The sequence below is a fragment of the Amphibalanus amphitrite genome, unplaced genomic scaffold (assembly GCF_019059575.1).
Source record: "Amphibalanus amphitrite isolate SeventyFive unplaced genomic scaffold, NRLGWU_Aamphi_draft 001724F_arrow, whole genome shotgun sequence".
NCBI lineage: Eukaryota > Metazoa > Arthropoda > Thecostraca > Balanomorpha > Balanidae > Amphibalanus > Amphibalanus amphitrite.
Genome location: NW_024883217.1, coordinates 1937 through 15544, shown reverse-complemented (window position 1 = coordinate 15544; position 13608 = coordinate 1937). Strand labels below are relative to the sequence as shown.

The following is a 13608-nucleotide window of genomic DNA, read 5'->3' as shown; positions in this document are numbered from 1 at the left end:
CTTCAACTGATGAGCGTGTACAGTACATAGGGGAGTGTAAGCGTCCAGTAAGATTACGTTTCAATGAGCATGTGCTCAATGCAAAGAACGCGACTAGGGACACCCCCTTGGGTGAACATTTTAGAGCATGTCATGCTGGTGAGACCTTACCTGACCACCCTTTGTCAGTGGAAATCTTACACAAAGCCAAAGATCACCCGAATCGAAAGATAATGGAATCCCTGTACATTCGCGAGCGAAAACCAATCCTAAATAGAAATGTCTCTTCCTGGTTCATATTTTAGACTGTGTCAAGTACCTACATGTCATCGCTTAGGTGCCTATTCATAGACGTGCATATCGAGTATGTGGCACATCTACCTACTGATACTTGTTGTAAACGTATCTAGAAATGATTGTGGGATCACTGTTGTCATTTATTCTGGGGTGTGTGTGTGGGGGGGGATATTATAGGGAACATTCTTAAACTTTGTCTTGGCTATAGGACTTAACCTAATAACATATACTTCATTCGTTAGTTGTAGCAGCATTTTAGGTGAGCTCTACATGCAATGTGTTCACGTGAAATGTTTGAAAATGTGAATTTTTCTGCCGATATTGTGAGCTTCCCATTGTGTCTGACAAAAGTTCTGTCTGGCTTATTTTGATAATGACCTGTGGTCGAAATCATCAATAATTATTTCATTATTTCATCTTTCGGTATTTCATTGTAAGGAGGCCATTTAAAAGTGTTTTTTCTCATAGAACTTATACCTATGCCTTACATACAGCAAGTGCTTCAACAAGTAAATGTGCTTTACGGTTGCATCTTGGCGATAGATTTGTCGATAGTTGTTCGACCTCGATTGAGTTAGCTCTGTTCAAATGTCAGTCGTGCGGCAGTATTTTCGATGCCGATGCTGTAAGACCGATCATATATACGAGACAGCGACGACAGCCGAGGACACAAAAACATCCGGCGCCGGGCCGATTTTGGAGCCGCGGTGGCACGCCAGACACCGCGAACGCGTCGGAGCGTCTCGTCGGACGCGACGGCGTGGCAGGCCGTGACAGGTAGGCGCCGATCGACCGCAGCCGCCATGGGCGACGCGGCCGACAGCTGGCACGCCGCCCCCGCCCGAAAGGTCGCCGCCGCCGCCGCCGCCCCCGCCCCGGGCCGGCGGGTCCACCGTCCGCACCCGATGGCAGGCGACTCACTCCACTCCACGGAATGGGCAAATCAGCCAAACCGGGAGGTCAGACGCATCCTAAATGGCTAACGGCACATATCACAGATGAGCAGGTGACGCTCCACGGCCCCGTGCGCTCAGTCCGCGCCGTCATATCAGCCCGTCACCGGAAATGAGGCGCCACTGCAGAGATTGACGCTGACAAGGGACGCTATTGCACCAGAGGCGACGTAGGCTTAAACGTTATTAAGTAAGTTCAGTGAATCCCTAAAGTTTCCATCAAATAAGCCGCAAGACGCATTTGGAAACACTCAGCAGCGGTAGCTATCTCAGAAACAACGCACAAAGAGCCGCTACCCGGCAAGAATAGAACAAAATACTTTTTCTTTACAATAAAAGACGCCAAGACTACAACTGCAGACATAGGCGGCGGAACGAGGGGGAGCACCGGGGCACCGTGCCCCCCTTGATTTTGACATTTTAACATCAGCCCTACGGATGTTGCATGGAAAGAATGGGACCAAAGGTCGGAGGTACCCCTTAATTGAAGGAAGGTGTTCCGCCGCTACTGACTGCAGATGATGGTAAGGATGATGTAGTGTAGGTCAATTACAGTAGAATTACAGTAGAAAGTTAAAAACTGACTATCGTTTTTTTTGTTAGTGACATATGTCCAAGAGCTGGGATACTGTACGAACAGCTCACGCAGGGGCAGTGTCCATTATTTACCACAGTCTCATCGGAATAAGAGTATATTTTGTTTATATCCTAAAGGGCGTGCTTGGACACAAAAATATGGACAGAGCACACAACTTAGCATAAGTTCGGCGATTGGAAATCCCCGCAGATTACCAATGGAGTGACGGCGTTCTAAGAGTACCTACGTTACCGCATATACAAGTATGTACAGCCAGCCAGCTGAAGGCTGCCAACGGAACTGACACCGACCTTCACCGAATGAAAGGACGACCGTTCAAAGTGCAAAACGGCAACCTTTGTCAGTACGGGTCGGACGGTGACCTTTCGGCGGGTCAGACGGTGACCTTTCGGCGGGTGAAGTGGCGATCTTCCGGTGGGTCAAACGGTGACCTTTCGGTGGGTCAGAAGGTGACCTTTTAGTGGGTCAGGTGGGGGTCGTTCGGTGGGCCAGGTGGTGACCTTTCGGTCATCGGTAGGTCAGACCATAGCGTGAACAGCTCTTGGAATGGAGGGTTCCTAGACTGTGCTTCACGTCACCAAAGACGTCAGAGACCTAATTCATGGGGCCTTTGGTCAGAATAATCACCTTTAGACCGAACTGCTGCTCGATTAATCAGAACCAGTTTAAGGCCTACTTTCTGATCGGTCAAAATTCAAACAGCGTTTCTCCATCCTCGATTTCAGCAGTCGTTTGTCAGCTCGCAACTTGGGTTGAGTCAACTCCCATCTGAGTGACAAAGCGACTCGGTCACTAGGATTAGATGACCCGTGTTGCAGCACCACACTACGGTAATTCCCTTCAGGCCTACGCCTCCCTGTCATCTTCTCAACCCATGGCTCTGCAGGCTGTGCTAGTATTACTAGACCGAAAGGCTGTAGCCGAACAACAAAACAAAGCGAGAGGTTTTCGTGCAGCATTCCAGCCAAGCCTTACCAGGAGGTCAGCCACATATGTTTCATGGCACCCTGCAGCATACCTGACGCAGTTCCTTCCCACATAACTGAATCTCAACACGGAATGACAAAGAACTTTATTGCCTCCTGTCATATAGTTGGGTATTACTGCAACGACCTCGCCGGTGCCCCTAATGACGTCATCAGTGGTATGTACCTGTGAGGTCATTACACGTCCTGCGTGATGTCGCCTCGTGCCGGCACCGTATCAGCCGCCCTAATTCTGCGGATCGATAACTGCTCGAGAAACACGGCCATACCGGCGGGTGGTCACCGGTACCGCGGCATTTGGTTAGAGGTCGAACAGGTATGCCACGGAATGTGGCAAAACATGGTGGTTAATGACGATACAATAACCAGCAAATCGCTTTGGGGCCGTTAGTCAGAGCTGTTTGTTGCCCGGTTTACATACCCACACATTTCTAGGCATGGCTGCTAGTTAATACATTCACGAAGCAGAGCTGACATCATACCAAGCCTTGACCTCCCGATTACAACCCTTTCCAGCTAAAATTCTAACCTCTCGGACGCCTCAGTTCACACCGCGTGGATCTATCGCTCGGGGCTGCGGGGCAGATTGGCCGTCGGTCGGTCCGTGTCGACGTATGCAGCGCACATCGTCGACCGACGCTTACTCGCCGCCGGCAGGTGCATAATAGATCACCCATCGCCACCGCGGCCTCCTCCGCCGACGAGGGCTCCCGGCCGATTGGCCGGAGGGGAGCACCGCCGCTGCTAGAATAACCTGGTGGGGTCAGACGACGAATGACTGGGGACGGTCAGCGGAAGGATGGGGACGAATGAGCAGTTGGGGTCACGGGTCAATTGACCGGTTGAAGGATTGGGGATTGTCTGGCTCATGTAGGTTGGGGATGGTGAGCGGACAGCTGGGGTTGGCTTCTTCCCGCAGACGCCGTCGAGAAGAATGTCAACGTCCTAAGCCTGATGAAATACTTATCCACTGCATCTGGATACGAGAGCAGGCCTACCAAGGCAAGGGGAAGAACAGTTTGACCACTGCTTCGATCTAGCGTAAATCATATCAAGTTGGCAGTTCATTGATTCAGATGGTATCGTGGAACAATGTCCTTACTTATTAAAAAGATAAGAAGTTCCTTTTTTTGTCCATCGAGAGCTACACACCCGCGGGCATTGACTCCTGATGCATCAATGTGTATCAGTCTGCACGTCACTCTGTCGTTATTTAGCAGCCAACTTCTCAGCCAGTTGCAGATAAATGTACGGTAATAAATCGGTGCAACTTGGGCCGCCAACAGACCGTCCGGCTGATAGCGGCCACTGTCGGCCCCTCACGGCTGCAGTTTCAGCTCGCCCACCGAGTCAATAGCCGCATATATTCGATGACAGACGTTTAGCGCGGGTCATCGCGGATAAGTGTTCACGATAGTTGGATTTCAGTTGTCCAGCTGGATGAATATTCAATGTCAATATGGAGGCCATATTCAGCTTCGGATCGGGTCTCAGAAATTCAGGCGCATTTCATCCTCCTAAAATGAACGAGTGCCATTAGGTACGGAAATATGGCTGACGATAATCAGCGAGCCCTGGCGTGGTTATCGCCTTCTATTCCGGCAGCTCATCAATCGACTGCAGGGCCGCACCCAACCGCTTCGCCATTGTGGGCCTGTGTCAAAGGCCAATTAGGCAATAAGCCGTGCTTCTATTGCTAGCCGTTGCTAAAAGGAACATTAACACAATGCCCTGAATGCTGAATGAATCTCGTTCTTAAATACTGCTTAGCGTGAGCTTAATACATTATAACTGCATCATTTTTGTACGCATAATGTTCATTAGGGTGTGTCACTAGAAACAGAACAAGCGCTTCCGCTGATTTTCCTTGTCCCTGTGTCTATGGAAGCCCATTGGTGCAGTTCTTTTTCCCATGCATCGAAAATTCGATCGGCGCCGGCTGAAAGAAGTTCGGGATTTATCGTGGCGCCCGGCGTTGCAGTCTCCATGTTTGGCGTAATGCGTTTGATGACACTAACACCAGCCGCGCGCGTCTTCGCCTGTTAGCGTCGACAGACGCTGTCAATACGGATGTAAGCAATGCAAACGGGGCAGTATCCTCTATTTAGACAACGGTTACACAGAAAAGATGCATCTTTGCCATTCAATAGCAAACTGAATTCAACTCAATTAGCATTTGCTTACCTTGCATGGTTCAGGGGACCGATTTTCTTGCAGGCCTCCTTTGCGGAGATGTTGCCCGTCCGCACGGCTCTGGTGAGCTGATACAGCAGGAGCTTGTCGCTGCTGAGGTCGGCGATGATGTTGTCCGGCAGATCCAGCTCTGGGCCGCTCACCGGTCGGAACTTCACGGGAGAAAGACGGTGCACGGAGGCGCCGGCTGCCTTGCCCAACGGCCCCGTGAATGATCCGGTTCCACTGGTTTTGCCGTCCAAGTTCTGGAACACTTCCCTGAGTACAAGCTCATTCGAGTGCAGCTGGCAGCTTGTCTCATCCGGCATCTTTCTCTCCATACTTTTTTTCGGGTCGACCAGCAATTCTGTTTTGCCGCTCGCTACGCAACCGACATCCATCTAAAAACCATTGATGACGGCCGCTACAGCACGGTTGGATAAACCATACCTGTCAGTCAGCTGCCAGTGCAGTGTTTGTCATATCATCGTTTGAGTCTTTGATGCATTCCTTCATCTCAAATTCACTTGTGACGTCTTCATTACTGTCGTTGGTGTCAGTTGTTGCCGACGAGTCTACCTGGCCTGTCTCGTCGATATTGACGCCGTTGGAATAGGTACGGAGGTGGGAAGGACCAGCTTGACCCACGTCGCCCCTCCCCTCGTTCCGCTCCCGTCTCATTCTAAGGCTCGCAGTCTTACGTCGTTTCCTCGTCTCCTCGTAGTCCACACCAACCAGTCTCATCTTCCAAACTCCTCTCTGGTCTCGAAGAAATGCTATTTCCGCTGGCGGTACCCGGTTTGAAAGCGGACAGGTACAGCTTCGCCGATCTTTACAGCGGCAGCGGGCGATGTCAAAAAGCTTACGAAACAGACTCGCTTCAGAAACACTTTGTTTCGTTTGTCCCTCCCACATTCTTTCGGATACCTTGTTCGATCGGCGAAATCTTTCGTAGACTTGCTTTACCTTCCGAACCACATTGTGCATTTGTATCGATGGTATGCCCTCACTCGACCACATTGCAACCACCGCTTCCGCTGCTTCACGTAAACATGCAGTGACTGTCCGCTCACTTTTTCTATCCTCTGCCAAGAGCCTCACATAGTTCACTACATTTCTGTTGGTAGGCAGCTGATTTACCCGCAACACACTGGGAGACCCGATAACAAAATGTTTCGCCTTGCTTCACCACGGCATCACTGCGGCACGGATAGTCTGATTCGATTGCATCACACGCACTTCTGCTCACGCCGCAGCTGAAACCAGACTGACTCACGTTCTTTGCAAGCTCGTGTGTCTCGGGGAGACAGCATATGACTCGAAAGCCGACACATTGTGTTGCCGACGGAGGGGTAATACCCGAGACCCCGCTCACGTTGCCCTCTGTCCATCCGTGCTCTCATTCTCCCTGCCCCACTCGTGATAGTCTTGCCAAGGCTGCAGCGTGATCCTATTACCTACATACAGTAGCGGCGGAACACCTTCAATTAAGGGGGGGGGGGCACTGCCGACTTTTGGTCCCATTCTTTCGATGCAACGCCCATAGGACTAATGTTAAAATACCAAAATCAAAGGGGGGCACGGTGCCCCGGTGCCCTCCCCGTTCCGCCGCCTATGTCATTATATGGATCATCTGTGGGTCCCTGAATGGCCTCAATACATTAAGATAACAGTATGTTTCGTCCGACGTCCATTTAAACAAGAAATAGCAACCGAATTTTAACCGTCAAACGGTGTTGGCCGCTACAGGCCGACGGCGAGTCATATGGCTGGTGTTAGCGCTAAAGCACGCATTGTGTTCAGTATGGAGACTTCAACGCCGGGCGCCACGGGAAATGCCGAAATTGATTGGGCCCGCGCCGCCTGAATTTTCGGTGCAGCGAAAAAAGAACAAAGCCAATGGGCTTCAATGAACCCAGGGACAAGGAATATCCGCGGAAGCGCTTGATCTGAGACAAAAATATTTGATATGACACACCCTAATGTTCATGTACCTGCATAGATAGGTGTTGTAATTTTCGAAAACCGGGTACATACATACAAAAACGCGCATAAACAAATCAGACTCGCACCAATACATGGAACACGAATGTCTCGGCAACCGATCCTCTGGTAGCTTAAATATATTCTAAGATCAACGAATCATTCCAATCCATTTTCTATAAATCACCGAGCATTTTCAATCCGATCAGACCGATCGGTAAAATAAATGACATCAAAGAGCAAGAACTCTACGCGTTTCAAGCTCCTGTTACCCCACCTAAACCTTCTTGAGAGCGCCGGGCCATCGCTCTAAAACACTCGCCCCTTCAATCCATGGTGAGTCACCCGCGGCCCACCGTCAGCTCTCTGTATCAGGTCACTGCCACGGGGGCTGACCTCACCCCGTACATAGCAGCCCCATTCCGTGACGGATAATCGGCTGTGTTGTTACGCGTCACAAACACAGACCATTAGCTGAACGACGAAGCGACAAATCAGAGCTCGCTAGCGTCTAGTGTCTATATTAAAGTGTCACGACATACCACGTGCAAGCGAGGAGGCTTTCTTTATCTGATCAACTTAGCGACAATGTAATTGGTAAACCTGTGGGACTGTACGACGGACGCGAAGTGAGGCCTCCACTTTACAATCAGTCCAGTACACGTCACTTGCAATAATTAAAACAGGGTGGAGAGCTTTCGGGAATGAGGAAATACTTTTACATCTAATGCCTATGGGAAATAAGTAAGCCACCGACGCACGCAAAACTAAATAAGTAACTATCAAATCACATACAAACTACAGCTCAGGGGATTTAACAAATGGTGCTATTAGTATCAACACTTTTGGAGTTTATTAATTTTCCATTTGCCAACAACTGCAGCCCTATCCATGCAGTAGCAAGCCATGTTGCCACAAATGATTACATCTGTCTCCGAACAGTGACCCAGTTACAATAGGCGCTTCACGCTACCGATTCCGGAGGCTCTCCCCTTGCGCGTCTCATTCGCCTTCGGTGGTCGTTCGCTAAGTGGCGCGGTCAAGGCAATCGATGGCGCACCAATAGTGGTCGGAGAAGTGGCACATTTCTCGGAAAAAGTCGGGGCGAGAGCTGGTCACCAGCCGGTAGCAGCTGCGAGAGTTAGCGAGGCCAATGCTGGGGCTAGCTTCATGTCGGCCACGGATGTCAGAGTGTCTAACGATATACCAGTAATGAAACCGACGCGGAGTGTCACTATGACTCGGGCAACGGCAACGTTCTCCCTCCCAGACCAATAATCTTCGTGATCGTGATGTAGTGATAATCAGCCTTAAGTTTCTATCCAGACCATTCAAGCTAATGCGTTCTTACGCATGAAATGGCAGCGAATGGCGATATGTGCCGCATCTTTAGCGGTATACTCCCCATCGGAAATGCATGCAGGCCAGTCTATATATCCTGCAGCTAATCATCTCTCTGACGTCATCAGCGCCACTGACGTCACCAGTTGGAGATACGGTATTAGGACGAACGTAAGACAACTGGTAAGTGATGGCCGTTGGGGCACTGCGAGTCGCCCCATGCCGGGGCGCGGCCTCCGACCGGCCGCGACCGGGTCTCGGTGGCTATCCTACGTCACATCAATCACTCCGATAAACAAATAATATCGGAAATGGGCAGCTACCGATGGATCTCCAGGAACGCTAGTTATTCCCCGCCATGATGACCCCTGTTCGCCACAGCGGATAATGAAACCAGCCTGAACGAATCAATGTTGTAGTGGTTGCGTGATAAAGTTGCATGGTGCTGACTCATGCTGAATTAACACTTCAGGGGTAGTAGCCAGAGACTTTTGCTATAAAAAGAACGCTACTTACTTCTGACGGCAACAAAAAGTCTTTTTAGTTGTACATACCTACGCAGAAGTAATTGTCAAATGGTTTCTGAAAATTTCAGCAATGACCAAATGTCACGCGCATCTGAACAATAGATCGAATCCAGGGGGAAGCACTCGCCTTGGCCATATATGGGCCAGAATGTCTAACGATTTCGGCCATGTTGTGTATACCAAAGTCTTGAAAAGTTGATCGCTGCAATCAAACTGCAAGCATGAAGCAGCAGCACTTTTGAGAAGTGTACCTCTCACTAAACTGCACCTCTGCTACCGTAATGCAATTTATATTTCTGGTATACACAACATGGCGGAAATCGATAGACAAAAACAAGCCACCAATGGTCCTTCCAGTATATATTAGAGTTCAGTGATCGAATCGCACTGAAGAAGGTCTTCGACACCATAGAGATCTCGTAAAGTGGGGCTATTTGAAACGGATTTTACAGTTTTTGGCCTCTCCCTTTAAGACGGTTCATATTTCTTATAGCATGTAAATTGCAAAAATGTAGTTCTCCGTAAGCTCTTTCATATAGGTGTATTTTGGTTCAGCTAGTAATAATGATTAAGGATATTTTTTTCGTTAAAGCCTGTCTCAAATAGCCCCATAGGGTGGGGCTATTTGAGACAGTTTTAGTTACGAAGAAATGGAAGAAAATCGGTCACGCTAGAGATAATTTTTTAAATGCCATGCGATTGGAAATTAAATTTTGATCATTCTGGCAAAAAATGTTTTTGCAAAGACAGTTATATTTCCTTTATATTCAATCTTTTCCTTTTTCGTAGAATGCTTCATTTCGGAAGGTTATAAAATTGCATCACTATATGCTAAGGCTATCATAATATGATGTGACCCTAAACTTTCAAATTTGCAGAATGATCATCAAGGACTATTCTAAAGTCAATAACAGTAAAATTTTGAAAGAAAGTTTTTGTATATAGCCCTGGTGGCGTGAAAACATACATACTGAAAGTCGATGGGGCTATTTGAGACAGGCTCGCTACTTAATGAAGCACACCGTAATGAATCAAAAGGTTTCCCAAAACATTTAAGTGATTGGTCTGCATGATTCCTTGTTCCATTGCACATCTTCATGCGAAGAAATAACAGAAAAATGTTAAGTGGTTTTGATTTTATGACGGTTTTCCTCGATCGCTGCATGCTGTATCAATTGGCCGGTTACCCTACCACATCAAGCCTACTTGCATAGGCTCACCTAACAGTACGTTCATGTGTTAAGTAATCTTCAATGGTGTTTTTTGGTCAACCAAGGTAGACATGTGTTGATTGTCGACTAAGTCAGTGACTGATGAAGCACATTTTAAGCGCATATTCATCAGAATAACTAGTTTGGTCACCAGCTAAAGGGTCATTATGTTACACTACGAACATGTAAATATTGCTTGCTGCTACATAAAAGTACCTACCATGAACCCACTGCACGTTTATGACCACGACCGATTCATCGGTGTTGCTCATGTCGAACGTTCGATGCACTTCAAGTAGATGGTGGTAAGTCTTCTCTGGTGCAATCGCATCGCCATTATCAGTAGCTATTTGGCATATCGGTTGAGGTTTGACCAGGTGGGCATCGTCGGGATTCTGAGACAATGGGTTACGCAATCGGCGGTAACGTTAACAATATATAATATTTTCATGAAAAATATGCTTAGCCTATAAGTAAAACGGTAGTAACGATAGATGCAGTGCTTAAGCTGTTAAAATTTCAACTATGTTAAGCGGCAGGTAGGGGTCCTTTTCGAGCAACTTAAATTGTGCGTTTTTTTTGTATTTCATATTTTACACCAAATTTCTTTCAAAACTCTTCGAAACTTTTCAAAAAGGGTTTTCAGGTCATTCACTGTTCAATTCCACATCAGCCTAAGCAAAAATGACGAAAAAATATCAAACGGTTTTCATTTTACAGCGATTTTACTAAACCACTACCTTACTGTCTCAAATAGCCCCACTGTCTCAAATAGCCCCACTTTACGGTATATACATAGATATTGTATATAAGATCTCTATGTTCGACACTTGGGTGTATCCTAGCAATAATTGATACAGCGACTTTGTTAGTACGCTCTGGAATGAAACACCTTATAAAAGGCAACAAAGAGCACCACCTACTGTGCAAACATCGACTCATGTTTTCCAGATATCTTTATGCCTTTCCCATTTGTTCGGCTGGCGAGAAGGAAACATATTGTCTGCTGTATTCACCTTAAACGAAAACAAACTGCCTCGGCACCGGGCTCGGATGCCGGCCGTATGCGGCCATCCATCTGTAGCTGGCGCAGAGGAGGATCTGGAAGCCGGCCGCAGAAGTGACACGCCGTAAAGCAGCGGCGCCCACAGCCGGCGCCCCGCTGCATCGCTGCCGGGGCGCCGCGCCCGCTCCAATCGCCGCGAACCGAGCGGATAGTGAGACAAGATGGACCGACTCCACCGGCGGGCTGCAGAATCCCACCCACACGCGAAGGCGAGGCCAGCGCCGCGCCAGCCGTCAGAAGATTGGCAGTGAAGCACTGGCTTTTCGGATGTTTTTAAGGTGAAAGGAGGTAAATGACGGTCCCATTGCTTTTTCTCCATTACATGCATACGGATGTCAGTTGGTAGCTACAAGGTGAAATAATGAAAATGTACCCTATCATTTTTTGTTGAGTGTTTCATGTAATGAGTAAATTTTTATATATGTATGATTGGCGTTAACGTTTTTACGACTCTTAAAAGGTTTTTGTGACGGCGAGATATTTTAGACGTGGAATAACGCTCGAAGCAGCTCAAGCAAAAATGAAATAAAAATTGTTTAAAACACGTCTCTACGTGACATTTCAAACACGTAATGCTGCAGTTGTGAATTAATTTATCTTTATGGCATTGGTGTTGCAACACCGGAGTTTCCATAGTCAACAAATACCGATATCGTTATAGCAAAGAGCCGCAGAAAAACACCCTATCTTCACGACTTTGGTGCTCCTGTTTTGCCTCGGGTCGATTGAAGCCGGATACATTTCAGAAGTGCTTTGTTGTACTAAGCTGAACGGTCACCAGTTTATTGTTCTTACCTCAGCTCGGTTGAAGCCGGATATTTTGCAGAATGTCTCGTTGCAGTAGACAATTGGGTAGTCGACAATCTGCGCATTGGCCAGTAAAAAGCTGCTGTCCGCTGAAAAAAAGACAAACGAGTTGTTTGGTTGACATAGCTCCAAACTATAATGAGATCACAAAGCGCAGATCCAACCAGCACCTATTATGCACCGCACAATTTCACAAGATATAAGACACCGGGGACCTAAATGGATCGGGCGCTTCGGGCAATTTTAGCAATGAACTAGGCATCGTGGAGTTTAGGTAGGCACGCCAATTAGGGGATAGTTTCGATTCCCTGCAATCTCCATCCAACTTACAGTGACCTAAGCTGACACAACCATGTGTTCACGATCGTATTAATTATCTTTGGCGGGGCTGGCGAGTGGCGGTCTGGTTGGAAATGATTCAAGTCGAAACGGAATAAAAACGTGTTCAGCTGGATCAACTATTGCCAAACACGTTTTCCACAAGACGAGGAAAAACAGATAGACGAACTAAGAGAGTGTTACTATACAATGCTGCTGTGGTGTGTCGACGGGTTGTGCTCGCCGTCCAGCCCCTAAGCTAGCAGAGCCACCGCGCTTGTCACCGGCCGTCGCCTGGCACCAGCGGGTCAGCCTACCTCCCGGGGGCAAAGTCCGCCAGGTGACCTTGACCGGCCGGCCCGTCGGCTCCGGGCGGCGGACCGACAGAGACATAGCCGGGTCGCTCGGCGTGTGGATGGTAGCCGTCTGTTTGTAAGGTTTTATTTCAGTGACATCGGTACCGTAAACGGGGGTGACTTTGCCTCGCCGGGTGACTTTGCCATGCTTCTCGAAAAATGCTTTAGGGAGATCTCCCATGATATTTTACGAGGAATGTAGTAATGTTATGCACAAATGAAAGGTAATTGATGGGCCTCCCAATATAACTAACACTGATAGGTAAGTTACCACTTAATAACTAACTGGGCTCCATTTTATTGGAGTCATTGAAATGGTCAAATTTGAAGAGTTTCAAACTTTTTATTATCTAACCATGTCTTAGACAACCTGCGATGCTGAAGCTTGGTATGGTTGATCATGACAAGGCTGTTAAGTTAGCATATCCAACAAAACTGGCATTTGTCACTTCATTTAGCTAAAATTTTTGGTGGCGATTTTTCCAAGTGAATAGCAGGCCACATGGGTTGACTTTGCCACCATGTTATTTATGCAAAAATTGACTACCTACTTATCCAATGCAATTCAAAATAATCTTTAATGTAGCATCTGGTTAACTGGTTTTTATGGGCTGGTTTTTAAACTGGTTTTTAAAAAAGTGAGAGTTTATACGTTTAAAATTAGCACAGGAATGCACAGTGGGAGTATAGAAAGGCAAAAATTACCAAACTAAAAAAAAATGGATGAAGCTGGGCCCAACTTTTCAGCACAGTCATGATCATCTACAACTCCTGAGTTTGCCAGTAAGACTAGCTGAAGAAATCGGTATAATTTTATAGATCAAAACGCTGATAATAAGGGTGCCGGTAATTTGCCGCAAGAACGTCTTCTTTCTGTTCCTCTCAATGCCGCTGGAGGAATGTGGCGCGGTCCTAGAGTACCGATAGAATCATATTTTGCTTATTTGTCTATTCTGAACCATTTTTCAGTTTCTATTTACTATCAATGTCAATAATTTTCAACAAATATAATGT

At 47.5% G+C, this 13608-nt stretch overlaps 1 protein-coding gene across 1 annotated transcript in view; it reads right to left on the bottom strand.

Annotated features, from left to right (window-relative positions):
• Positions 1–12003, bottom strand: part of LOC122374841 (potassium voltage-gated channel protein eag-like) — a 48525-nt gene extending 36522 nt beyond the window's left edge. The window contains exon 1 of the mRNA XM_043353847.1: positions 11909–12003. The gene's annotated coding sequence lies outside the window, so the exon portion shown is untranslated. The remainder of the gene's footprint in view (positions 1–11908) is intronic.
• Between the last annotated feature and the right edge of the window lie 1605 nt (positions 12004–13608).